The sequence below is a fragment of the Rutidosis leptorrhynchoides genome, chromosome 2 (genome assembly GCF_046630445.1).
Source record: "Rutidosis leptorrhynchoides isolate AG116_Rl617_1_P2 chromosome 2, CSIRO_AGI_Rlap_v1, whole genome shotgun sequence".
In the NCBI taxonomy this organism is placed as follows: Eukaryota; Viridiplantae; Streptophyta; class Magnoliopsida; order Asterales; family Asteraceae; genus Rutidosis; species Rutidosis leptorrhynchoides.
In genome coordinates this window covers 80,588,738-80,594,468 of record NC_092334.1, presented here as the reverse complement: position 1 = coordinate 80,594,468, position 5,731 = coordinate 80,588,738, and positions in this window count along the sequence as shown.

The following is a 5,731-nucleotide window of genomic DNA, read 5'->3' as shown; positions in this document are numbered from 1 at the left end:
TTCCGAAATCAATAACACATGCTCGTAGCATGTCTTCAAGCGTTTGTATCGACCTTTCGCTCTGCCCATCAGTTTGTGGATGATAGGCAGTACTCATGTCTAGACGAGTTCCTAATGCTTGCTATAATGTCTGCCAGAATCTTGAAATAAATCTGCCATCCCTATCAGAGATAATAGAGATTGGTATTCCATGTCTGGAGACGACTTCCTTCAAATACAGTCGTGCTAACTTTTCCATCTTGTCATCTTCTCTTATTGGCAGGAAGTGTGCTGATTTGGTGAGACGATCAACTATTACCCAAATAGTATCAAAACCACTGGCAGTCCTTGACAATTTAGTGATGAAATCCATGGTAATGTTTCCCCATTTCCATTCCGGGATTTCGGGTTGTTGAAGTAGACCTGATGGTTTCTGATGCTCCGCTTTGACCTTAGAACACGTCAAACATTCCCCTACGTATTTAGCAACATTGGCTTTCATACCTGGCCACCAAAAATGTTTCTTGAGATCCTTGTACATCTTCCCCGTTCCAGGATGTATTGAGTATCTAGTTTTATGAGCTTCTCTAAGTACCATTTCTCTCATATCTCCAAATTTTGGTACCCAAATTCTTTCAGCCCTATACCGGGTTCCGTCTTCCCGAATATTAAGATGCTTCTCCGATCCTTTGGGTATTTCCTCCTTTAAATTTCCCTCTTTTAAAACTCCTTGTTGTGCCTCCTTTATTTGAGTAGTAAGGTTATTGTGAATCATTATATTCATAGATTTTACTCGAATGGGTTCTCTGTCCTTCCTACTCAAGGCGTCGGCTACCACATTTGCCTTCCCCGGGTGGTAACGAATCTCAAAGTCGTAATCATTCAACAATTCAATCCACCTACACTGCCTCATATTCAGTTGCTTCTGATTAAATATATGTTGGAGACTTTTGTGGTCGGTATATATAATACTTTTGACCCCATATAAATAATGCTTCCAAGTCTTTAATGCAAAAACAACAGCACCCAATTCCAAATCGTGAGTCGTATAATTTTGCTCGTGAATCTTCAATTGTCTAGACGCATAAGCAATCACCTTCGTTCGTTCCATTAATACACAACTGAGACCTTGGTTTGATGCGTCACAATAAATCACAAAATCATCATTCCCTTCAGGCAATGACAATATAGGTGCCGTAGTTAGCTTTTTCTTCAATAACTGAAACGCCTTCTCTTGTTCATCCTTCCATTCAAATTTCTTCCCTTTATGTGTTAATGCAGTCAAGGGTTTTGCTATTTTGGAGAAATCTTGGATGAATCTTCTGTAGTAACCAGCCAATCCTAAAAATTGACGTATATGCTTCGGAGTTTTTGGGATTTCCCACTTTTCAACGGTTTCGATCTTTGCCGGGTCCACCTGGATACCTTCTTTGTTCACTATGTGACCGAGGAATTGAGCTTCTTCCAACCAAAATGCAAACTTTGAAAACTTAGCGTACAGTTTTTCTTTCCTCAATACTTCTAGCACTTTTCTCAAATGTTCTTCGTGCTCTTGATCATTCTTTGAGTAAATAAGTATGTCATCGATGAAAACAATGACAAACTTGTCAAGATATGGCCCGCACACTCGGTTCATAAGGTCCATGAACACAGCTGGTGCGTTAGTCAATCCAAACGGCATAACCATAAACTCGTAATGACCATAACGCGTCCTAAAAGCAGTTTTTGGAATATCATCCTCCTTTACTCGCATTTGATGATATCCAGAACGTAAATCGATCTTCGAATAAACCGATGAGCCATGTAGTTGATCAAATAAGTCGTCGATTCTCGGTAGTGGGTAGCGGTTCTTGATGGTATGTTTGTTCAACTCTCGGTAGTCGATACAAAACCTGAATGTACCATCTTTCTTCTTGACAAACAAAATAGGAGCTCCCCACGGTGATGTGCTTGGTCGAATGAAACCACGCTCTAAAAGTTCTTGTAATTGGCTCTGAAGTTCCTTCATTTCGCTAGGTGCAAGTCTGTATGGAGCACGAGCTATTGGTGCAGCTCCCAGTACAAGGTCTATTTGAAATTCAACAGATCGGTATGGAGGTAGTCCCGGTAATTCTTTCGGAAATACATTGAGAAATTCTTTTGCGACGGGAATATCATTGACGTTCTTTTCTTCAGAATTGACTTTCTCGACGTGTGCTAGTACAGCATAGCAACCTTTTCTTATTAGTTTTTGTGCCTTCAAATTACTAATAAGATGTAGCTTCGTGTTGCCCTTTTCTCCGTACACCATTAAGGGTTCTTCTTCTTCTCGTACAATGCTAATTTCATTTTTGTAACATACAATCTCTGCTTTCATCTTCTTCAGCCAGTCCATGCCAACTATTACATCAAAACTCCCTAACTCTACTGGTATCAAATCAATCTTAAATATTTCGCTACTCAGTTTAATTTCTCGATTCCGGCATATATTATCTGCTGAAATTAATTTACCGTTTGCTAATTCGAGTAAAAATTTACTATCCAACGGCATCAATGGACAACTTAATTTAGCACAAAAATCTCTACTCATATAGCTTCTATCCGCACCCGAATCAAATAAAACGTAAGCAGATTTATTGTCAATAAGAAACGTACCCGTAACAAGCTCCGGGTCTTCCTGTGCCTCTGCCGCATTAATATTGAAAACTCTTCCGCGGCCTTGTCCATTCGTGTTCTCTTGGTTTGGGCAATTTCTAATAATGTGGCCCGATTTTCCACATTTATAACAAACTACATTGGCATAACTTGTTTCGACACTACTTGCTCCGCCATTACTCGTTCCGACACCATTTGTTCCTTTCGTTTTGTTAACCCCTGGTTCGTAGACCTCACACTTCGCCGCGCTATGACCATTTCTTTTACACTTGTTGCAAAATTTGGTGCAGAACCCCGAGTGATATTTTTCACACCTTTGGCATAGCTGCTTCTGATTGTTGTTGTTGTTGTTGCGGTTGTTATTGTTGTTGAGATGATTGTTGTTGTTGTTGTTGTTGTTGTTGTTGTTGTTGTTGTTGTTGTTGTTGTTGTTGTTGTTGTTGTTGTTGTTGTTGTTGTTGTTGTTGTTGTTGTTGTTGTTGTTGTTGTTGTTGTTGTTGTTGTTGTTGTTGTTGTTGTTGTTGTTGTTGTTGTTGTTGTTGTTGTTGTTGTTGTTGTTGTTGTTGTTGTTGTTGCTGCTGCTGTTGGGATAGTTGTTGCGATTATTGTTGTAATTGCTGTTGTTGTATTGGTGATTCTTATCACCGTTTTCCTCCCACTTTCTTTTGACTTGCTTCACATTGGCCTCTTCAGCCGTCTGTTCTTTAATTCTTTCCTCTATCTGGTTCACTAGTTTGTGAGCCATTCTACATGCCTGTTGTATGGAGGCGGGCTCGTGTGAACTTATATCTTCTTGGATTCTTTCCGGTAATCCTTTCACAAACGCGTCGATCTTCTCTTCCTCATCCTCGAACGCTCCCGGACACAATAGGCACAATTCTGTGAATCGTCTTTCATACGTGGTAATATCAAATCCTTGGGTTCGTAACCCTCTAAGTTCTGTCTTGAGCTTATTGACCTCGGTTCTGGGACGGTACTTCTCGTTCATCAAGTGCTTGAATGCTGACCACGGTAGTGCGTAAGCATCATCTTATCCCACTTGCTCTAGATAGGTATTCCACCATGTTAACGCAGTACCTGTGAAGGTATGCGTAGCGTACTTCACTTTGTCCTCTTCAGTACACTTACTTATGGCAAACACTGATTCGAACTTCTCGGTCCACCGTTTCAATCCGATCGGTCCTTCGGTTCCATCAAATTCCAAAGGTTTGCAGGCAGTGAATTCTTTGTAGGTGCATCCTACACGATTTCCTGTACTGCTAGATCCAAGGTTATTGTTGGTATGTAGCGCAGCCTGTACTGCGGCTATGTTTGAAGCAAGAAAGGCACGAAATTCCTCTTCGCTCATATTCAAGGTGTGTCGAGTAGTTAGTGCCAATTCCTTCAAAATAGTCAAATGAAACAAGTTAATCATACAGAATATTAAGAGTAGTCAATAGTATCTCGTACTATAATATGAACTCATTTATAAAAGCTTTTTCTTCATATTAGCGTTTTATAAGTTTAAATTCGGGTAGTACATACCCGTTAAGTTCATACTTAGTAGCTAATATACAATTCAACTACTACAATTCTATATGAAAAACTGATTATAATAATATTTCGCGTTCAAACTTTTTCACAATATTTTACAAACTTACAATACCGCTTATTTTACATATAATATGAAATATAGCACACAATAACTTTGATACAAGATAGTTGTGAAGATAATTCTAGCTAGTATATAAGTCGTTCAGCAAAGGCAATAAAGACACGTAATTCATACGTCCTGAAACAAGTCATGCATTCTGGTTTTACTAGGACTACTTCCCATCCTTGGTCTTGTGGAACATAACCGTTATGGCCGTTGATAAGACAGCGTGTTGTAACGTCGTCAAAGGGACGAGGGTTACGTAATGTCCAACAGTCCCGTAACAATCTAAAAACCTCATTTCTTACCCCAATTACCGACTCCGTCACTTGTGGGAACGTTTTGTTTAATAGTTGTAGCCCGATGTTCTTGTTCTCACTTTGGTGAGAAGCGAACATTACTAACCCGTAAGCATAACATGCTTCTTTATGTTGCATGTTAGCAGCTTTTTCTAAATCACGAAGTCCTATATTCGGATATATTGAGTTAAAATAATTTCTTAACCCGTTGCATAAAATAGCATTTGGGTTCCCCGCAATATATGCGTCAAAGTAAACACATCGTAACTTATGTATTTCCCAATGTGATATCCCCCATCTTTCGAACGAAAGCCTTTTATAAATCAAGGCATTCTTGGAACGTTCTTCGAATGTCTTACAAACTGATCTCGCCTTAAATAGTTGTGCCGAGGAATTCTGACCGACTCTAGACAAGATTTCATCAATCATGTCTCCGGGTAGGTCTCTTAAAATATTGGGTTGTCTATCCATTTTGTGTTTTTATACTGTAAAATAGACAAGAGTTAGATTCATAAAAAAAATACTTATTAATATAAGCAATTTTTACATATATCATAAAGCATAAGCACACTATATTACATATATTACACCACACGAATACAACTATCTTATTCCGACTCGCTCGTTTCTTCTTCTTCGGTTTTGGTTCGTTTTGCCAAGTTTCTAGGGATATATGATGTTCCCCTAATACGAGCCGTCGTTTTCCACATTGGTTTAGAAAAACCTGGTGGTTTAGATGTTCCCGGGTTATTGTCACAACTTAAGAAATACGGGTGTTGACGATACATATAAAGTTCATCGGGTTTGAAATCAAATTTCTCTATTTTTATGCCCTTTCCCTTATTGTTCTCTTTTGCCTTATTAAATTGTGTTGGGGTAATTTCTATAACATCATCGGAATCCTTGTCGGGATCCGATTCATCGGAGAATTGGTAATCCTCCCAATACTTTGCTTCCTTGGCGGAAACACCATTGACCATAATTAACTTTGGTCGGTTGGTTGAGGATTTTCTTCTACTTAACCGTTTTATTATTTCCCCCACTGGTTCTATTTCTTCTTCCGGTTCCGATTCTTCTTCCGGTTCCTACTCTTTTTCCGGTTCCTGTTCAGGAACTTGTGAATCAGTCCACGAATCATTCCAATTTACATTTGACTCTTCATTATTATTAGGTGAGTCAATGGGAC